The sequence below is a fragment of the Triticum aestivum genome, chromosome 7D (genome assembly GCF_018294505.1).
Source record: "Triticum aestivum cultivar Chinese Spring chromosome 7D, IWGSC CS RefSeq v2.1, whole genome shotgun sequence".
In the NCBI taxonomy this organism is placed as follows: Eukaryota; Viridiplantae; Streptophyta; class Magnoliopsida; order Poales; family Poaceae; genus Triticum; species Triticum aestivum.
In genome coordinates this window covers 428,855,421-428,877,752 of record NC_057814.1, presented here as the reverse complement: position 1 = coordinate 428,877,752, position 22,332 = coordinate 428,855,421, and the positions used below count along the sequence as shown (strand labels likewise).

Here is a 22,332-nt window from a genome sequence, read left to right as displayed (position 1 = left end):
GCTGCTGCTGCGCCGGTCGACGCGACCCGTCGCTTCATCTCTCTTTCTGAGACGTGACGAAATCTGCCCGTTCCAGTTCCAGGACGATACATCATGACCCTACCACAGTAGAGCAAACCAAGAAACATCGCCCTACGCTAGGCCGCACCGCTGCTGCAGATAACCTACTCGTTTCCGCTTTCTCCCCAGGGGAATATAATAAGATTCTTGCGTTGAAACCGTCAATGCAGAGAGAGAGAGAAAGAGGATTCCCGCGCTAGACTATCGTAGGGATAAAAAGATCGTTGGTCTTCGTGTTCTGTTTGAGCGACGTAGGCGTCCGCATTTGTCTTACCAAATGTCTCATGTCATGGCATTTGTCTTGCCAAACTAAATATGTAGGTAAGCCCTTTTTGTGCGTGTGTGTGTGTGGGGGGTGTGTTTAAATGCATCTGAACTTTTAATCAATAATACTGAGGTTGAAGCTTTGACTGTGAAATTCCATTCCGTCGAGCGTTTTTTTTCTCTTGTGAAATTCCATTCCGTTGAACGTTGGGAGTTCTTTTATGCCTGCGCATGGAGTTTATACCGGGTACTAAAATATAAGAGCGCGTGAGCTCCATTTATTGCTATACCTACGTACTGTACGTGACCACTGTAGCGCCACCGTGCTTTCAATATTGTTTGCGTGTCATCGGCGGCAGTGCTCTTTCAGACCAAGACCAGACCAGCACTGTGACCTACGCTAGCAGGTTGCCGCAAGGACAAGGGCGACCCCAACGCCCGATCATCTGTTTTGGATGAAGAAATGTCCGCACACACTTTCAGATGTGTCCGTAAACAGCGGGACATGCAAAGGTCATCCGACTGAAAAAGAGCGCTCGTACCCAGCCGCTCTAGGGTTCCTCCTGTCTCTAGTCGATGCGAGCACCGGTCTACCTCGTCTCCTGTGATCTTAGTGTCATGGATGAGTGGTGGATTTCGGCCCTTGTCGGTAGGAGGGCTTTGTTTTTATGCTATTTTGAGGGGTTTTAGGGTTTGTGTCATGCTTAGAGAAAAGAGATGGCGGCGGCTTTCTGAAGGTGGAATAAGGTTCTCCCGCCCTAGGCCTTGTCTCGACGATGCTTCTAGCGTCATTGGAGGGCGTGTGCTGGTTTGTCTCCGGCAGATCTCGTAGGATTCGGTTGGCGTTTGTCTTCGGTGGATTCACATGGATCCGATCTTTGTCCGTGTGTACTTGTGTGTCTAGAGCTTGGATCCTTCTGATCTAAGCTTCACTTCAATGACAATTGGTGTTCTGGTGCGTTGATCCTATAGGGCCTTAGCACAACGGCTTTCTGACTGTCCACTATAACAACTTTTGTCTGGCTCCAGGAAGGAGGGGCGATGACGGCGGCTCGCATTTGGCTCGCTTCAGTGCTTGTAGTCGTCGCTGGGTGATCTACGGATCTAGATATAATTATTATTATTTCTGACATTCGTTGTTTTATCATAATTAAATGATGAATACATATTGGAAGTTTTCTAGTAAAAAAATCAGACAATTGGCCAAGCAGACCGTACCAAAAGAAAAAAATGATGATTGAGACACATAGTCTATGGGGAGATATGGTTCAACTAACCGTGGGCCGTCGTACTCCCCGATTGCCTAGTCTATTGTCCGCCGGTGTTTGATGGCCAGCGTTGGATGGCGAAAAATGTCTGGGGCGTCAGATCCAGACATCTCAGGCATATTTGGTGACCTGCATTCCCTAAGGGCAACTCCGAGGTCGTTTATCAAACAGACCGTCTTCAAATGTTTCTGATCATGTTTAGAAGTGTCTACGAATTCTTTACTATCTCATTATTTCAAACATTTCGAATAGAAAATCAGAATGAAATTTAATGAATTTCATATATATTACATGCAAACTCCTCCAAATTTAACCTAAACTAGAGTAAATAGTGGACGCCAACTTCGTATGCACGCCCTCTGAGGCCATGGGGACAATCATCGCGTGTTGCAACCGCCATTGTTGTTGTCGTTCTCCCAACCACCATTCTTCCTCCTCCACCTCGCGCTCTCACCGATCTTGAGGCTAAGCTCGCGCTTCAACTCAATGATCCTGATTTGGAAGAGGTCCTGACTGACCTAACTTTCACGATGGGCATCCAACTCCTTGGTGGTCTTGGACCGGTCCAAGGCCCAGGCCTCCGCGAGTTTCGGGTCAGCGAGGACCCAGACCGATGGCACCTACATCTTTGGGAATGACGCCAAGCGTCGCGCCCGATACCGCCCTCAGCGGTACCTGGGACCTTGGAAGGCAAGGAGAGTCAGTGTGAGAGCGAGGGATCCTGTTAAAAACAGTGAGGAAGCAGTCTGTCGGACCGATGTGGCGGACATCCAAACGCCCCTATTCCACCGCCTCTAGATTCAGGGCCGTATCGGGATTTTTCAGACGTCGTCCATATCTGAACCAATATAGACATCTACATTTTCAAGGCTGAAAATTGTCCGAGCCGGGTGATATATGAAGGGAGAATAGGCGTTCACGTTGAAAATGCCTTGTGGCTCTGAAAAGGCAAAAGGAAAAACTATCTTGGGATGGGAGACGCCTCGCTCTCTTCTTCTTGGTCACTTTTTGTCACGATCTTCTCCTCCATAGTACTAGCAGCTCAGCTGGCGATATCACCGAGAAGTGGAGCGGCCATGTGCATCCGAGGCAGCGGCAGCCACCCGAGCAGGGTCGTCCCACCTTACCTCGATCTATGGCAGATGCACCGCCACGAAGCAGATGGAGGCGGGAGTACGAACCAACAGGAGCGGGAAAAAGGTGGACTTGGCTCGAACGCCACGCATGTGCCGTCCTGGGCTCCAAGGGGAAAGAAACAGGTAGTATGGATTTTTGCTTGCGACGTGCGAGGATGCCTGTGTGGATGTGGGCACACTAGCGAAGATCTTCATCGTTTTGGTGGAACCTCACGATAACCACCTTTTCTCCCCTTATTATGCGTGGCCCCATTAAGGGCATCTCCAACGGCGATCCATACGCATCCGTTCATGAATAGGAGGACTTTTTTTAGTCCCAACTTATAAGTCCCGAGTCCTTAAAAAATCCTTACCTGTTTGGTTCCTGGGATTTAACATAGACTAAAAGACCATATTACAACTATAAGTCTCTATAAGTCTCTCCTTGAGAGTCTTATTTCGTAAGTCCCAAATGCCCACTTTAAGTCCCTATAAGCCCCTCCTGTTTGGTTTAGATGGGACTTATAGGGACTTTTTTAAGTCCCTAAACCAATAAGTCGAGTATTTGACAAAAAACTACCACATTAGGGGTATCCGTCCCACAGAACTACCACTTTCAAAAAAGTGACTAATAACTACCGAAAATTTCAAATTTTGTGGCAAAAAACTACCAAGTCGTGTTGATCGTCTATTTAGCCGTTTTAACCGCTTAACTGACAGGGATGGCCCACATGGCAGGCCGACGGCGGCCCTAACGGCTAACGGACGCCCGCTCGCGGCCGTTAGTGGCCCGGCTCGGTCGGAACCAGCCAGGGGCTAGGTCAAAACCGACCGGCCGGCCGACCGAGCGAACCATCTCTCACTCACTCCTCTCCCCGAGCTCTCTTCTTCCTCTGTTTCCTCCGGCGACTGCGACGCGGTGGCGCGAGGATGCCTTCCTGGCCCAACAGCAACGAGACATCCGACGCCGACGATGACGAGTACATGGATGAGTACAGCAGCATGCAAATGGAGTATTTTGTAAGTGAGCTCACTCTGTTCTCTCCTATGCTAGGGTTAGGGTTAGGGTTTGAGCTCACTCTGCTCTTCCATGTAGTTCTTATGTGTGAGGTGTTGTGGATGATATATATGGGGTTGGTACTGTAGCAAACTCCTGACACGGTGATAGATCCAAGTTTCAGTGGGCTTGTGGTTGAATCTGACCGTAAGTGCATCCTGCACAGGCAGAGACCAGGCAGGTTTGTGGCATTTGAAGGGACTGACACTGGAAGGAGATTCAATGGATGTGCTACTACGGTAAGAGCAACTATTGTTAGTGGTTTTCATGCGTAGATTAATTTGGTGGTACATAGTGCAAACAACATTGATATTCTTGTTGTTTCAGTATCTGTTTACTGAAAACTGAAGTACAAAGCTGGTGTGGTGTTCATGTGTTAGCTAAATCTATGATAGGAACTGAATCTAGGCAACATCTAAAATTGGTCTAACTGAATTTCTTTGTTACTGCATTCAGACAAACATTGATATGTATGTATTAATTCTGTAACTGAATTTTACTGGATTTAGTTATCATTAATATTTTACTGCATTTTCAGGATGGTGTGAACTGTGGTGTTCTGGAGTGGGTAGATGTGTTTAACCAAGTTGTGGGATATGTATCATGAGGAGAACCTTGGTAGAGTCCAAGACAAAGAAGCTCATGAGATAGAGGTTGAGAAACTGAAGAAGGAGCTGGATTCTCTTGCCAATCAGTACAGTCAGCTTGTGGATGATGTATCCAAGCTGGTTGATTACCAGGATGGGCAGAAATCCCATGACATGGATTACACAAGCCATGAACTTAAGGAGAAGAAGCATCAGCTTGAGGAGCAGGCAAAGATTGAGGTTCAAATGGAGAAGCTTAAGCTGAAGAAAGAACAGAGGTGCATCCTGCAGAGTCAAGCTGATATCATTCAAAACACCAGGAAGGCCATGAAGGAGATACAAGTGGAGAGAGACCTCCTTAAAGAAGAGAAGAAGAAGCTGGAGCATGTCATTTCTGAGCTACTGAAGGTTGGTCATGGGTCCAAGGAAAAGCTGGACAAGATCAAACAAGTTGTCATGGAGGAGTGATTTTTTAGGCATGGTTGGTAAGTAAATATGAGGCCTCTATATATAACTGGCCTAGCAATGAAGGAGTATGATGCAAATATGCATCTCATCTGATGCAAATATGCATCTCAGTACTAATATTAGCTAATGAACTGCCTAAGCCTAAGAACTGCCTATGGTTTCAGATCATTTTGGTTGTGGTGTGGGGTGCTGTTATGGCCCTGATCTGTAATGCTCTAAGATGATGTTATCTTTAATGCCCTGATGCTAAGTTAAGAACCTTATTATCTAAGCCTGCTGCAGTTTCTATCTGTCTTTTTTATCCTACCTGCAATATGGTCCTGAGAAGTTTGTTGTAACATTTCACAGATTGCACAAACTTGGTAACACTGAACAAAGGTAGGTAGTTCACATAGGAGGCACCATAGGTAGCATTACATAGATAGCACAATACTTACTAAAACTGAAGATTACTGACACTGACGAAACTGACATAGGTAGTTCAATTGACGAAACTGACATAGGTAGTTCAACTACTGACGAAATTGAATCTGAAACTTATAGTTTCAGATTCACTTAGTTGTCTGTCCTGCTAAGCGTCCGGATCGTCGTACCTCTTGCTTTAGTTGGGTGGGATTTGGCTGCACCTCCACCTCCTCTTCCTCTTCGTCTTCATCGATGATGATGATGGGAGGAGGACGGCGGCGAGCCTGCACAGCTGGCTGTGCGACGATCTGTAGGTCGTCGTCGTCTTCGTGCACCTCTGCTGCGTTTGCATTTGATGTAGCTTGTGCTGGAGCGACATAGCGGTGGTCTGCCCACTGCTGCCTCTGCCCAGCATCGCCGGAGTCGGCCTCCTTCATTGCCCATAGGAGAATGTCGATGGGCATGACCACCTTACCTGGGTTTCCATAGCGCTGCTCCATGCGTTGCTTCTCCTCGCTAGTCGCCTTCTTCCTCACTTCCTCTGCTGCATCTACCAGCCCAATAGCGCTGGTGTACCTCATGGCGACCTTCATGTAGTCGAGGAAGAGTTCTTGGTCGCCGCGTGCTGAACCAAGAAGCATGGCAACCCATCCCTTGCCAGTTGGGAATGGGTTTAGCCATGGGTCTGGGGAAGGGGAAGAGGAAGAACCAGCCATGGTTGGAGCTAGGGAGAGGAGGAGTAGTTGTGGGTGCGGCAGAAGTGAGGTGGGGGAGTTAAGTGGGGGGAGGTGTTGTGTGGCAGTGGAGTAGTAATAGTGAGGAGATTTTACTAGTCTTTACAGGTGGTAGATGTGCTGTATTTAATGTTCACAGTTTCAGTGTGTTGAAACTTGTGATAATTTGCTGCCATTTCTCATCGGGAAAGTGAAAGTTAGGTTGGAATGTAACCAAATTTAGAAACATTCAGCAGTGCTTAGATAGCATGATCCTTAACCAGATTCATACATAGACAGAGACGAAACATTCAGTACCACGCATGAAAACGCATAAAACATAGATAGTTCGAGCTGATTTAAGCAAACATAGTACTAATACAGACGACGAAGATGACGAGAATTTGCTGCTGCATCTCCATTGTTGCATGCTCTCTCACTCTGCAGACGACGAAGATGACGCCGCTCTGAACATTCAGAAGTAACAACAATAAGTGCACGCAAATGCAGTATAAAGGAAGAAATAAGTTCAGAGACATACATAAACAGAAAACACAGAGCATGCAGAGAACTAATCCTCTCTTCCTTCGAACGCAGCCAACATCCTAGTCCACCGAGTCCTTGTTACTTGGAATCGATGGAAGCTTGCACTGTCTCTTGCCCACCAGATGACAAGGTCATCCGTGATGTGCGTTCCTTCTGGGAACGCCTCATTGAACTGCTTGACATCGTTGGCGTTGCGTTCTGCCATAATCCTGGCAGCCAGCCTCCGCCGTCGCTCCAGCGCGTGCGCTCTGCGATTGGCCCTCGCAGCAGCCCTATCAACCTCCTCATGGTCATCCACTAGCTCTCCTAATGCTGGATCCATCTCTGGCTGAACTAGGGTCCGCGTGCTTCCACGGTGGCTAGGTTTAGGGTTAGGGGAAAGAGGTTGTAGGATCGCTGCGTCTTTTGTAGACAGAATGGCGGGCTTGGGAGGGGGGGCAGAGAGATCCAATAACCGAGCCCAGTGCCAAGCCCAAAATAATAAAGCATAACAGGGCAGCAGGCCCATCTTAGACAAGTTCAGACAAGTGCAGAAACTAAGTTCAGAAAAGTTCAGAAACTAAGTTCAGACTTACCATTAGTTACCACTTGCATAGAAGTAGCCCTTTAATTTGGAGCTTGGATACCTCTTCCTTTTGGTCCCTGCCAAACCTTGTGCAGAAGTTGTGGCAGATCTTGATGCACTGAAACCAGAATTTCTCCCTCTACCTGCAGGCCTGCCCCTTTTGGATGTACCAACAGGGGCTGGTGCTGATGCAGAAGGTCCTGGAGCAGAATGTGATGCTCTATTTGCTGTTGCAGCAGGTCCTGGAGTAGGATTGGCTCTTCTTCCAGTTGTAGCATGGCCTTGAGCTGGTGCAGCTGGTGTATCTGCATAAACTGCCCTATTTTCCTGCATTCAAGAACCAGGACACATTTAGTGAGGTAAATACCATGGAAAAAGGAAACTTGTAAGTCATGTAATTACCTGATGTTTGTTTTTCCTCATCTGAAGCTTAGGCCTCAGAGCCTTCTGGCAACTTGTATACTTGTGTCCTTCTAGCCCACAGTTACTACATGTTATAGTCCCCATCCTACTACTATCTCTTGGACCTGGAACTTCAAACTGCCCTTTCCTCCTTGCAGTTTGTTTTTTCCCTGCCTTTTCTTTAAAAACAGGAGGCTCAATGTCTGGTGTGTTTGATTGAGGCCAGCAATCTGGACCAGGGACAGGGTATATAATTTCTTTGTATGTCTCAAAATATAATGTCTTCTTGAAAAATTCACTAACATAGTCCTCAGGATGCAGTTTTTGCTCTGTCATTGCAGATATGGCATGACTGCAAGGTACTCCTGACATGTTCCATCTTTTGCAATCACAGGTATATTTTTCCATGTCAACACAATATTGTTTTTCTTTGCTGGTAACTTGCCATATTGTTTCACCTGCTCTATCAGCCTGGCAATACTTGGCATATTTCTTGTTCTCTTCTAAAATCTCTGCATAGTTGGGTGTGATTGTCCACCTGCTAATCTGTAACTTCTCTCTGGTCTGCTGCCTCTTGATCATCTGCTTGGTCCTAATCCCTTCAAACATTGTCCTTATAGGCTTAGCCCTAACATCCAGTATCATCTTGTTGAACACTTCACTCAGGTTGTTCACCACTAGATCTGTTTTGCATGTATGATCCATAGCAAACCTAGCCCAAGCAGAAGCATCAATCTTTTTTAGCCATTTCCAAGCATCCTCACACTGTGCTTTCAAATCTGCCATCCCTAATTCATGACCATGTTTTGTGTAAGAGTAGCTAGCCTGGTCCACACATTTCTTTAGTTCCCGCCCCCTAAATCCAGCTGCTTGGAAATTTGCATATATGTGCCTAAGACAGTACCTTTGAGGTGAATCAGGGAATACATCATTTATTGCCTTAAGCAAGCCCTGTGCATTAACCAATTAGTAATGCACATGATTAAACTTAAATAATTCCAGTAGGTACTAAAACCACATTGATCAAACATATTTGTGCATAAGACACTAACCTTTTGCCTGTCAGATATGATGGTGTATGTTCCAAACTTGTTGCCACTACCAATGCAACATCTCAACTGAGTTAAAAACCAAGTCCAACTCTCTCCATCTTCCTTGTCAACCACACCAAAAGCTATGGGGTAGATGTTGTTGTTGCCATCCCTTCCTGTGGCTGCAAGTATTTGTTGTCCAGTGGTTAACTTGATGAAGCATCCATCAAGACCTGGATTAAGTGACAAATTAGCTACAGCATAGAACTACCTAATTAATAACAGTTAAATCTTAAAAAATTACCTATAAATGGTCTGCAACCATTAAGGAAACCTTCCTTTGAAGCTGCTAAACAGTAGAAAAGATACTTGAATCTAGGAGTAGGTGCTGGGTTTTCTGGATCTTCAAATGTTGTCACTATACACCTGCTCCCAGGGTTTGTATCAAGAACAGCTTAAAGATAATCTCTTAACCTCAAATACTGCTGCTTGTGATCACCTTGCACCACATCAACAGCCTTCCTCCTTGCCCTATATGCCACACTCCTTGACACATCCACTGAAAACTTGGTCTTTGTCTTTTTAATTAATGCATCCACAGGAGATCTAATGTCTTCTCTCAATGCTTCCTGTACTGATCTGGACAACCACTTTGTAGTAACCTTTGTGGACTCTGCACATGCTCCACAAGTGTGCACAATATCACACTTCTTGATGCAGAAAGTTTTCTCATGAGCTATTTTAGAGGCAGTGATATAAAAATCACATCCTTGTGCTCTCTCTGAGCACCAAACAATAATCCTATCTGGGGCATTTCTATGGTATTGAAAATTCCTCAATGTCCTAATGTGAAAATCCCTAAGTGCATCTCTGTACTCATAAACACTGGTGAAGCACAATCCCTTACAAAACTGTTCTTCTGGGTTTGGTAGTTTGGGATTGAACCATACCCTTTCCTTCAACTTCATATTCCTTCTCTTCCTACCACTTGGTAGTTTATAGGATCCTTCAGGCTCATCTTCTTCATCACTAATGCCATAATCACCAGGAAAACATTTTTCATCAGCTTCAGGCAACCAATCTGGTTTTTCCATTTTCTCAGCCTCATTGTGTGATCTAATTGTTGGACCAGGATTTCTCACTGGCTTTAGTTTCTGTGCCATTGGTCTATCTTCATCATCAGATGAAGAAACTGCTTGCAGTTCCACACTGTTGCCATCTGAATCAGACAGAAATTATGATATATCAGTGTCACCTTCAAAATGATTGAGGTCAGCTTCTCTCTGAAGAACACTTTTCTTAAGCTCTTCCTTTCTGTCCATGCTTGTATCCATCAACTTAGTGCAACTTTGTTGGGTGTTAATGCAATGATCAACAAAATAATAATCTCTGTTTTCATCTGCATTACACAGCTCATTTGCTCTCACAACTCTTATGTTCACACTCTTTTCATTTAGAGAGTGGAGCAACATCTGCTGCACATCATCTTCAGAAGATATTTTCTCTAAGCCTTCTATCCCTTTATGAGCATAATTAACATAGTACATATAATCATCAGAGCAGCAACCCTCACTCCTAATAAGAGATATCAGAGTCCCAAATGATATGTCTGACTGGTACATGTTTCTAACAACAGAATCTCTGCCTTCTAAATGGAACCAAATTCCCCATTTTGGGTCATCAATACTGGACAAAAATGGAATGAATTATTATAAAGAATGCACACTGCTAAAGTTTCTAACAATTTGCAATTACTCTGTTATCATACATTAGGGAAATTGACCTAAAACACATCCTGTCAATAAAACTGAAAAAGAAGAAGATATGTTGTACCTGCCGCCTCCCGCACGAGGAAGCTTGCGCCGGCCACGAGGTGCACTTCTTGTCGTCGTCGGTGCTGGAGCCGCCGCCAACTCCTGGGATGACTCGTCGGTGGTCGAGCCGCCGCCGCCAACTCCAGATTCAGGCTGTTGCGCCGCAAAGCTACAGCTGCTAGAGCTGCCTAGCCACGTATCGACCTCCGAAAGGTCGACGCGGCCCCCAACTACGTCAGGAGGTTGGCCGCCGAACAAATCGCCGTCGGGGTTTGGATCCACCGCCGCCATTACCACCGCCGCCAGAGGAGAGAGCTCGGGGAGAGAGATGGTTCGCTCGGTCGGCCGGCCGGTCGGTCGTTTTGACCTAGCCCCTGGCTGGTTCCGACCGAGCCGGGCCACTAACGGCCGCGAGCGGGCGTCCGTTAGCCGTTAGGGCCACCGTCGGCCTGCCATGTGGGCCATCCCTGTCAGTTAAGCGGTTAAAACGGCTAAATAGACGATCAACACGACTTGGTAGTTCTTTGCCACAAAATTTGAAATTTTCGGTAGTTATTAGTCACTTTTTTGAAAGTGGTAGTTCTGTGGGATGGATACCCCTAATGTGGTAGTTTTTTGTCAAATACTCCAATAAGTCCCTGGAAACAAACACCCTCTTAGTCCACTCACACGGATGCAGTAGACCGTCACCTAACACTGCCCGTATATATTTCAAAAAAAAATCAACAAATCAGATAAAATTCATGCAAACACAGCAGACTCATACAAATCGGACGAAAATGTTTATATTTTAGACATATTTTAACTAAAAAGTTAAAACGATATGCACGTATGGTCGCGCGGAGCTCCACTCCCATGACAAAGATGCACTACACTAGTCTACGACCGGCAGCAACGGATCCCTTTGTTTTCCCTATGTCCGGCAGTCCGCTGGAGGTATATTCTTCCCTTGTATCTTTCCTATGTCTGGTTGCGCCACTCATCGGAGTAGTAAAGTGGGTGCTTCAGCCGGAGGGGAAGGGGGGCGCCTCCGCTTCCGTGGAGCCCAGGCGGGGTCGACGATGGTCTACGCTGAAGAACCGGCCAAGTCACCGGTAGTACAAGCTGGCGACGCACCGGCGGTGGCCTTCCTCGAACCCAAGCGACGGTGGCCTCCCCTATACTCCTTTCCCTCGTTGTTAGCGGCGGACGCGGACGCGCTAGCCACCGACTTGTCGATCTCCGCGCATCCGGCTTCTTTCTCTTCCGACAGGGCGCGATTACCCACATGTTGACGGCGAATGGCGCGATCGCAGGCACAGTACAACTCGGCGGCGTCCACTGCAGCGACGATGCCCGTGCCGCTGTGCTCCCCCTCCCCCCCCCGTGCCAGTCTGGAGCAACGAGTTGCTGAAGAATGCGCCGGCTTGGGGTAGCCACTTGCTCCGTTGGGCTAGGTAGGGGAGGTGGAGCCGCGAGCTGCCTCGCTCGTATCTGGCGGGCTCGACGGGCCACCCAACCGGCTTTTATGCCGGAGAACTGTTGGAAATATGCCCTAGAGGTAATAATAAAATGGTTATTATTATATTTCCTTGTTCATGATAATTGTCTATTGTTCATGCTATAATTGTATTGACCGGAAACCGTAATACATGTGTGAATACATAGACCACAACATGTCCCTAGTAAGCCTCTAATTGACTAGCTCGTTGATCAATAGATGGTCATGGTTTCCTGGCCATGGACATTGGATGTCGTTGATAACGGGATCACATCATTGGGAGAATGATGTGATGGACAAGACCCAATCCTAAGCATAGCACAAGATCGTATAGTTCGTTTGCTAGAGCTTTTCTAATGTCAAGTATCATTTCCTTAGACCATGAGATTGTGCAACTCTCGGATACCATAGGAATGCTTTGGGTGTACCAAACGTCACAATGTAACTGGGTGGCTATAAAGGTGCACTACAGGTATCTCCGAAAGTGTATGTTGGATTGGCACGAATTGAGACTGGGATTTGTCACTCCGTATGACGGAGAGGTATCTCTGGGCCCACTCGGTAATGCATCATCATAATGAGCTCAATGTGACTAAGGAGTAAGCCACGGGATCATGTGTTACGGAACGAGTAAAGAGACTTGCCGGTAACGAGATTGAACGAGGTATAGGGATACCGACGATCGAATCTCGGGCAAGTAACATACCGATAGACAAAGGGAATTGAATACAGGATTGATTGAATCCCCGACATCGTGGTTCATCCGATGAGATCATCGTGGAACATGTGGGAGCCAACATGGGTATCCAGATCCCGTTGTTGGTTATTGGCCGGAGAACGTCTCGGTCATGTCTGCATGGTTCCCGAACCCGTAGGGTCTACACACTTAAGGTTCGGTGACGCTAGAGTTGTTATGGGAAATAGTATGTCGTTACCGAAGGTTGTTCGGAGTCTCGGATGAGATCCCGGACGTGACGAGGAACTCCGGAATGGTCCGGAGGTGAAGATCGATATATTGGACAAAGGGTATTGGAGTCCCGAATTATTCTGGGAGTACGGGGTGACGACCAGCGTGACCGAAAGGTGTTTCGGAGGCCCCGGCAAGCGTTGGGGGCCTTATGGGCCAAGGGGAGGGGGCACATCAGCCCACTAAGGGGCTGTGCGCCCCTCCCGCCCCATCTCATGCAACGTGGAGAGGTGGGGGCGCCTCCCCTAGGGCAGCCACCCCTCCCGGCTTGGGGGGCAAGTTTCCTAGGGGTGGGGGCGCCCAAACCCATCTAGGGTTTCCCCTGTGGCCGCCGCCCCTCCCATAGGGCGCCTCCTCCTCCCCCTTCCCCCTATATATAGTGAGGGAGAGAGAGGGCAGCCGCCCTTCCCTGGCGCAGCCCCTTCCCCTCTTCAACACCTCCTCTCCTCCGTAGTGCTTAGCGAAGCTCTGCCGGAGAACCACGAGCTCCATCGCCACCATGCCGTCGTGCTGCTGGAGTTCTCCCTCAACTTCTCCTCTCCCCTTGCTGGATCAAGAAGGAGGAGACGTCCCCGAACTGTATGTGTGTTGAACGCGGAGGCGCCATCCGTTCGGCGCTAGATCGGATCTTCCGCGATTTGAATCGCCGCGAGTACGACTCCATCAACCGCGTTCTTTGTAACGCTTCCGCTTAGCGATCTTCAAGGGTATGAAGATGCACTCCTTCTCTCTCGTTGCTAGCATCTCCTAGATTGATCTTGGTGACACGTAGGAAAATCTTGAATTATTACTACGTTCCCCAACAAGAACTGCTCTTCCTACTCATCGGATGACATCGAAAGGGTGAAGAAAATGATGGAAGGAGGAGATGGGGAGCGGTGGAGTGGTGTGATTCTTGCCTGGTGTCTGGGCCTCCTTTAAATAGCGGGCGGACGAGAGGAGCTTGCCCATGTGTTTAATGATAGCCCACTCGTGAACGGACGTGTGGCCGAAGTAGGTTTCTCAGCTTCCACGCGGGTTTAATGAAGACGTGTGAATGCGGCGAGGAGGCGTGTTCAACCGAACATGCAGCGGGCGGCGCCCTCGGACGGTGCGCCGCTTCAACGGCGAAGACATTGAGAGGTCGCGTCCGCCCTTAGCAGTCTTCAATATGCAGCGGCGTGCTCTACAGTGGCATGAATATGGGCAACTGGCGCCGGGAGGAACTTGCGCGGGCGAGGGAGGAGAGGGTTTGGGTGGGCTAGTGCGGTCATAAGTGGGCGTTGGTGTTGTCCAGACACTAGAAAAAAACACGCTTATTTTTTATTTATGAAAGAAAGTACGTTCGAACCGCGCCGTAGACCGATACAGTCTCACGTTGGATGAATTTTATGTTCCAAACAGCACGATCTCAACGTACGGAGATGCCCTAAGAAAATCGTACTGGTATCTAAATATATGAGCTACTACTATGAGATCTCCGACGACCAACGTTGTTCCTACCCACTCTGGAACAAAAAGTGATTCAACCATTGTCTATCAAACGACCTCTGGTGTTGCACATTTCTAGAGACACCGAGCGCTAGGGTTTCTCATTCCTTAATGCCATGAAGGTGCAGTGGATCCCGTCTCTTGTCATAGGGAGGGCTCTGTTTGTTAATGTCTTTTTTGAGTTTTGTTTGGATTTGTGTCCTGCTCAGAAAGACGAGGTGGTGGTGGCGGCTATTTGAAGATGGAATGAGATTCTCTCCGCCTAGGTCTCATCCCGGCGGTGCTTCTAGCATCGTCAGAGGGCATGTGGAGGTTTACCTTCGGTAGATATAGCGGAATTCAGCCGGCGTTTATCTTTGATTGATTTATGTAGATCCACTCTGCGCTCGTGTGTCTGCATGCTGAATCTTTCTGATCTATGCCTCTCTTCATTGATGACGGTTGTTGGTCTGGTGTGCTGATTCTATAGGGCCTTTGCACGACGACTTCTCGACTGTTTAGTACAATATGGTTCTCCAAGCTTCGATGGAGGAGGGGCGATGATGATGGCGGGCCTTCTGTTCGCTCCAGTGGTTGCGGTCGTCATTAAGTGGTGTACGGATCTGGATGTAATTTTATTTTTGGTGTTCTCTTTACTACCTTAATAGTTAATAAATAGATCAAAAGTTGTTCATGAAAAAAGGTGATTCAACCGAAGTCAAAGGGCAAATTATCCCACAAAGAGTCTTTTTCTGTTGGTAAGATTACAAAAGAGCACCCTCAAACTTGTTTAAATATTTCAGCTATTCTCTATTTCCTTAAAAAGGCTTACATTCGATCTGTAGATTTACTCATATATTAAGAAAATATATACCATGTTTCCAATGCAAAATATGTAGCACTATCTCGATTGATTGAGAAAATGTTTTTTTTCGAGAAAACTTTCATTTTATTCATCATCAGTCATGATAGTATAATGAGTACCAGAAATAATAAAAATTACATTCAAATTCGTAGAACATCTAGCAACGACTACAAATTTAAAATATACCCAGTGTGCTAACAATTTATTAATCTCTCTCATAATTCACATTTTTCATATCAACCTCGAATAAAAAGAGCCCGTAGGATCCTCTGAAACGTGAATGAAAGAATGAATTCCTATATAATTTTTCAAAGCTAATTTTTCAATCCAAAGGTCATCGTAGAGCGTCTTCATGGGATTCTGTTTCTGTGAAATTCTTCTATTCCATTTCGCAAAAAATAAAATAAAAAATTCTTCCATCCCAGTTCCAACAGGACCTTAGAGCATCTCCAGCCGCCCCCCAAGACACCCCCCAAGAGGCTTTTTGTAGCGCCGGTGGTCAAAAATCGTTCCAATCACAGCCCCAACATCTCATTTTTCGCCGGATTAATCCAAAAACTCAGCCGGCGACCGCAGGTGAAACCCAGCCCACCGGGAGTCACTTGGGGACGGAGAGAGAAGACTTTACATGCAATTGGCCCATAGTCAGCCTCCCACCCCCTCTCTCTCCTTTTTCTCCAGGTCCCACCCTCACGTGCTCGCCTTCCCTCTCCCCACGACGCGCCTGCCTCCCCGCCTGCTCGCCGTGCTCGCCCTGCGTGTTGTGGCCGCCCTCGACGGAGCGGAGTGGAGCTCGTGGCCAGGCGTGGACGGGGCGAGGGAGATGGACTCCGGGGAGGCCACGAGCAACACCGAGGCCGGGCGGGGCGGAGCATGGCCGGCGAGTTCACGGCCGGGCGAAGCGTGGCAGGGGCGGAGCGATTACAGCAAGAGCTGGCGTGCTCTGGGTCGCGTCCCGGCTCCACGTGGCCTCCCGCAAGTACGAGCTGGTGCGGGGGCTCGCGGAGCTGGTGCGGCCGAGAAGCTCGCCGCCGAGCTGCTGTGGCTCGGGCAGAAGTGGCCGGCAGCAGAGCGGGTCGCGGCCGGCGGGGCATGCCTGGGCTAGCGGGGCGCACGAGGAGCAGGTGCGGGCGGCGGGGCGACCGCGGCCAGGGCGCGCGCCGGTGCTGGCAGGGCGCGGGGCACTCGGTACAGCGGAAGCAGGGGAGGAGCGCGGCAGCGGCGAGCGAAGCCGGCTTCGCTCGCCGAGGGGCACTTGCTTGGCCTAATTGTACGTGGCCATGATCCTCGCCTACGGCTCCGTCAAGTGGTGGGGCATCTTCACGTCGGACCAGTGCTCCGGGATCAACCGCTTCGTCGCGCTCTTCGCCGTGCCGCTGCTCTCCTTCCACCACGTCGCGCCATCGCCGTGCCGCTGCACTCCACGCTCCAGCACCACGCCGCGCCCCAGCAACCTCACCAACACCAGCCGGACAGGCGCAGGGCGCGCAGTCACAGCCGAGGCTGCGGTCCGACCGCCTCGTGGAGCTGCTCAGGGCGGAGCCGTTCGAGTGCGGCGACGACGAGGGCGAGGCGGTCGCGGCCGTGCGTGGCCGGGCATGGTGCACCACGGGCAGCAGCAGCCTCGACGGGTTGGTCAAGTGCGTGACGAGGAGGAGTCCGTCGACGTGCTGTGGAGCCGGAGAGCACGTAGCGGGAGCGGCCGGCGTGGTGCGCCTCGAGGTGGAGCCGGGAGGAGGCCGCGGCAGCCAGCCGTCGCCGTGCGTGACGAGATGCAGTCTGCGCGGCGCGCGGAGGACGTCGGCGGCGGCGCCGGGGGGCGCGCCGAGCTCGAGCAGCGCGTCGCCGGCGGCGGAAGACGAAGACGCGGCCGAGGAAGTCGCCCGGTCGGTTGGGGCCGTCGCCGACGAGCTCGAGCTCGCGTGGCCCGGCAGTGCCGACAACATGTTTGTTGTAATGACAAAGTGAAAAAGAAAAAGAAAAAATAAGACACAACCTGAGGGGCACAACGGCTGGAAAATTTTTGCACCCAAAGGCAAAGTTAGCGCCGGGGCGTCTCCAGGAGGCCAAAAAAACGTCCTGGACACAACGACTGGAGATGCTCTTAATATCTGCAAGAGGACAAGAGAGCCCTAACAAAAGCTCTACTAGTAGCTCCTAAACAAAAGCTACGGCCGAGCTACGGCAGCATATTAGACCAGCACGAGTCCACGTTCGTTGTCCTGAAGATTTGTAGAGCATCCCGTAGGGACGCTAATGAACTGGTGTAGTAAAGCTAAGCACGTGGTGCCAGATCAGACCCCTCCTTGTCTACTCCGGAGCTGGAGGCGTGGACCGTCGGCACAGACCTCGTCGAGAAGGGATTGTCCGAACATGTCTGGCATACCGAGGCAGGGGAGGAGATCGAACGCCAGTTCCAAGGACTTTGCCAGCCACTGCATCGCTAAGCTCGTGCGCCGTTCCGGTTTATAGCCGAGGAGGACAGGAGTGCGTGCGATGTTCGCCAACTGCTAGTGCTGACACTTGCGTTGTCATCTTGATATCTGAACTGATGTTCAGTTCAGAACTTTGCGTGGTGGGTGTACAGCGCTCCTGATAATCTGAAACATGCTTCTCTGAACCGCAGAAAACATGCAACCTTGCTGTGCTGCTTTGCAATGACGCCAGGAATGTTACTACTGAATTGTTTCAGCTTGAGTCCATTTTGAATCCATGTGCCATCTTTCTATCTTTTGGAATCAATAAATGTCATTGGCGTATCACGGAGCAGATGTCAACCAGGATGACATGTACTCCCTCCGTTCCTATATGTAAGTCTTTTTAGAGATTTCACTACAAACTACATATGGATGTATCTAGACATATTTTAGAGTATAGTTCACTCATTTTGCTCCGTATCTAGTTCATAGTGGAATCTCTAAAAAGACTTATATTTAGGAACGGAGGGAGTATGTATCAAATGTGGAAGCATTGCCAGATTGCACTTTCATTGGTTCTGAACATTTCATTATTTCTGGACCAGGTTTCACCTTTCAGATCGATTTCAGCTTACACAAACATTGATGCTTTTAGAAATTTCTACTCCCTCCGTTCCAAAAATAATTGTCGTGATTTTAGTTCAAATGAGTATTATGTTTATAATGAATCAAATTCCAGAATTCAAAATAGCCAACACCGGGTTTTTTTCCAGACCCAAAAATTGACAGTGTACATTGATCATTCCGTTCCAAACTAATTGTCGTGGTTTTCCGAGACTCGCATTCCTTCACCCGCCTAACATGTGTTGAACCGGCTGTTTTCCAGAACGGGTTGCCGCCGCCGCACTCAGAAGGAGTAAGCACCAGCGACCCCATTGCATCCGGAACATAACCGCCAAACTTACTCCAAACTGCAAGGCAGTTATGGCTTAAACTCTCGATTATATGTTCACTGTTTCATATGCACTTGGTAAACAAAGCAGAGTTGAAAATCTGATCGATGCATTTCAAAGTCTGGCTTATAATTTATAGAATAAACAGGATAATTTATGGAATACATTGGATAATACTGCAGGGGCACAAATCCTATGCTGCACGGATGGGCAGGACTGTTGCAGCTGTGGCCACAACTTTCAGAATGAAGCAATTCGTTCCTGCAAGGCAAGCAGCGCCATGTGAGAGGAGCCCCCATCTTCAATGCAACGTCCCACCTTGCCCTTGAGATCTCGGGCCCTCTCTCTGATCGTCTCCCCTTCAATGCCAGGGCCCATCAACCTGTCGATGGCGGCCCGGACGCCCCCCCCGGCCGAGCCTCCCCACCTCCACCCCCACCTTCCACACGTCGCACGCGTACCTCGCCGTCCCGAACTGGTCGCCGAAGCACGGCAGGCAGGCCATCGGCACGCCCTCCGACAGCGCCTCCACCGTCGAGTTCCACCCGGTGTGCGTCAGGAAGGCGCCCACGGCGGCGTGGCCGAGCACCTTCTCCTGAGGGCCCCAAGGGACGATCATCCCTCGGTCGCCTATCTGCTCCGCCAGGCCGGCAGGCAGCTCGGGCCAGCTCCGCTAGCTCGTGCGCGTCGACGCTGGCGACGGTCCCGAGGCTGACGAACAGGACGGATCCCGGCGACTGGTTGTCCAGCCAGTCCAGGCAGCTGGAGGAGCCGTCTTGGGGCGGCGGCGAGAATCTGTTGAGGGGGCCGACGGGGAACACCGGCAAGGAAAGGCCGTCGCGGATGTCGCCGACCACGGGGCCCTCGATCGCGTCGAAGGTGTTGACGATGAGGCCCGACGACCGCCTCGCTGCGTCGACGAACCGCTCGAGCAGGCCGGCGAAGGTGTCGAGGCTGCTCGCGTCGAGCCGCTGCAGGTCTCTCACCCGGAACGGCGGCAGCTCCTCCACGGGAGCGTCCGCCCGCGACTCGTCGTAAGGCAGGTGGCCCTTGGCGAGCAGCGCCGGGTAGGCCATGAAGGTCCGGAAGCTGGCCGCGCTGCTCGTCATGAGCGCCAGCGCCGGCACGCCGAGGTCCCTCGCTGCCGCCTGCGCCGAGAACCACACCACGTCGGTGACCACGCAGCGGACGCTCCCCTCGGCGAGCAGCGCGGCCAGCCGGTCCTTGAAGGCGGCCGCGCAGGACGCGTTGAGCGCCACCAGGAACGCCGCGATGTCCTCGGACGCGGCGGGGAGGTCGGGGGCGGGCACGGCCACGAAGTGGTAGTCCGCAGGGTAGCACGCCTTGTCCGGCGCGTGGAGTTCCGTGTGGAGCACGGTGATGGCGTGACCGCTGGCGTGCAGCGCCGCGGCAAGCCGGAGCATGGGGATCATGTGGCCAAGGTAGGGCAGCGGGAAAAGGACCACGCAGCGCCGGAGAGCATCGCATTGCGCCATTGCTTCTGTGAGGCACGGGAATCACAGTATGGGCCGCGGGAACTTCGGCTTATTTGCCATTCAGTGGGAGTAGCAATGGACAGGAACACGTGTAGCTGTACCCGCCATGGTGGATGGAAAAGGGGATAGTAGGTAATTTTTCTCTCTCGAGAAAACGCAAAAAGCTGTCTTGCGTAATCCGGAGAAGAGTTTGTACAACAGTACTCCTTATGTAACGAAATATAAGAGCGTTTGGACTACTGCTTTGGTGATCTAAATGCTCTTATATTTTTTTATGAAGAGAGTACAAGTCATAAAAAAAGTTTATTTCAACACAATACAATCACATATGCTCACAACCACGAGTCCACGAGCATACACTCATCCCATGAACACACACATTTTATCCTTATGAACAACTTTTTGAGATTGTCGAAGTCATCATAGACGTCTCCTAGTCTAGGAGTACATTTCCTCCCACTAAATGAAAATCACCGAAAAAACTGAAATAATCCACGAAAATCCTCTTAGTCGGATGGTTAGTTCGCAACAATGGGCGTTGGAAGCAAGGGGAAGAGAGGACGCATATCTAAGGCAAAGCTGGAAGAATGGGAGGAAATGCTCTCCCTCTACCCTCTTTATACCCACCCGAGACACCGAAAACCACGGGCTCGGCGGAGTGACATGTGCCACATTTCCTCCGCGGTTTCCCATTTTGCGAGATACGACCACGGGAATCCAGGCACGTTCATCATAACACGCCAGTCAATGTTAGACCAACGGGCATCACGCAAGTCTTCCTGCCAGTTATGACGGGATGGGATGAGGTGGGGCTGGGGACGCCTCGATATCTGGAACGTATGTCATGGAGCTCCGACCTACGATGCCGCGACATCTCGGGACTCCGTATTTCGAGCAACGGTGGCTCTGAGCGGTCAGGAACAGGCAAGTCTCGCGGGCGACCTCAGGCCAACTCCACCGCGCGACCCCATCCTGTCCGGGTGCGTCCGTTTGGGGTAGAACGGACGAATAGCGCGGCCCAACGCGCGGCCCCAAACGGACAAATGACAGGATTCCGTCCGTTTTCGACCCATCCCCGGCCCAAACTTGCGCCGAGTTTGGGGTGAAACGGACATCGCGCGGACGGGCTCGCCGCACGCCCTTGCCCCCCCGTGGCCCGCCTATCGGGGACACTAGCAATCCCTTCGCTTCCAACGCCTCCACCCCCTCTCCCCGCCCCGCCGCTGGCGCCACCACTATTCTCTGGCCGCCTCCTCACTGCACCCTGGTGGCAGTGTTCGGCCTTGAGTACTTGAGGCAGCCAACTGCCGCTGATACAGAGAGATTGTTGGCGACCAACGCAGCTAGAGGCTTTCCTGGCATGCTTGGCAGCATAGATTGTATGCACCGGGAGTGGAAGAACTGTCCATTTGCTTGGCAGGGCCAGTACAAGGGGCATGTCAAAGCGTGCACTGCCATATTAGAAGCGGTGGCTTCGCAGGAACTTTGGATATGGCATTCTTTCTTCGGCATGGCAGGTTCTCACAATGATATCAACGTGTTGCAGCGTTCTCCAGTCTTCGCAAGGCTTGCAGAAGGCCACTCCCCACCTGTCAACTTTGAGATCAACGGCCACCAGTACAACAAGGGATACTACCTAGCTGATGGTATATATCCTCAGTGGTCAACTTTTGTGAAGACAATCTCGAACCCCCAAGGTGAGAAGAGGAAGAGATTTGCCCAAATGCAAGAGAGTGCAAGAAAGGATGTGGAACATGCTTTTGGTGTGCTTCAATCCCGATGTGGTATCGTTCGAAACCCTGCACTGTCATGGGATGAAGGGAAGCTTTGGGAGGTGATGACTGTTTGCGTGATCATGCACAACATGATCGTCGAGGACGAGCGTGATGACAGGATCTTCGACCAAGGATTTGATTATCAAGGTGAAAATGTTGAGCCCCTGCACCAAGAACCGGCACGTTTGAATAATTTGTCCAATTCCATCGTGAACTGCATGATTGGCACACTCATTTGGATCTTCAAAATGACTTGGTTGAGCACGTGTGGAGTCACATTGGCAACCAATAGATGTATAGGTTCATTATGTTCATTCAAAACAATTTCGATTTGGTTGTAAAACTATTTTATTAGAGACAATTTCGATTGGGTTGTAAAACTATTTTTATTTGCAGAAAATTAATATTTAGACGTGCAAACTTGTTTTGATATGAATATATGGGCATTTTGGCCGTGGCGTACAGAATGGGGCCAAAGGATGCGGCAGCGCGCTGGGTGCACGGCCACCGCATCCCAGGACAGGCCCGGACACAACCCCATTGCCCTACCCAAACGGACCGAATCCGGGCTAAGCGGACGTCCGTTTGGGATCGCGCGGTGGAGTTGGCCTCAAACCCCGAAGTCTCAGTGTAAC

The 22,332-nt window shown here is 50.0% G+C and overlaps 1 pseudogene; it reads right to left on the bottom strand.

Annotated features, from left to right (window-relative positions):
- Positions 1-18,536: 18,536 nt before the first annotated feature.
- On the bottom strand, positions 18,537-20,166 carry LOC123165989 (DIMBOA UDP-glucosyltransferase BX8-like; annotated as a pseudogene).
- Positions 20,167-22,332: the final 2,166 nt, after the last annotated feature.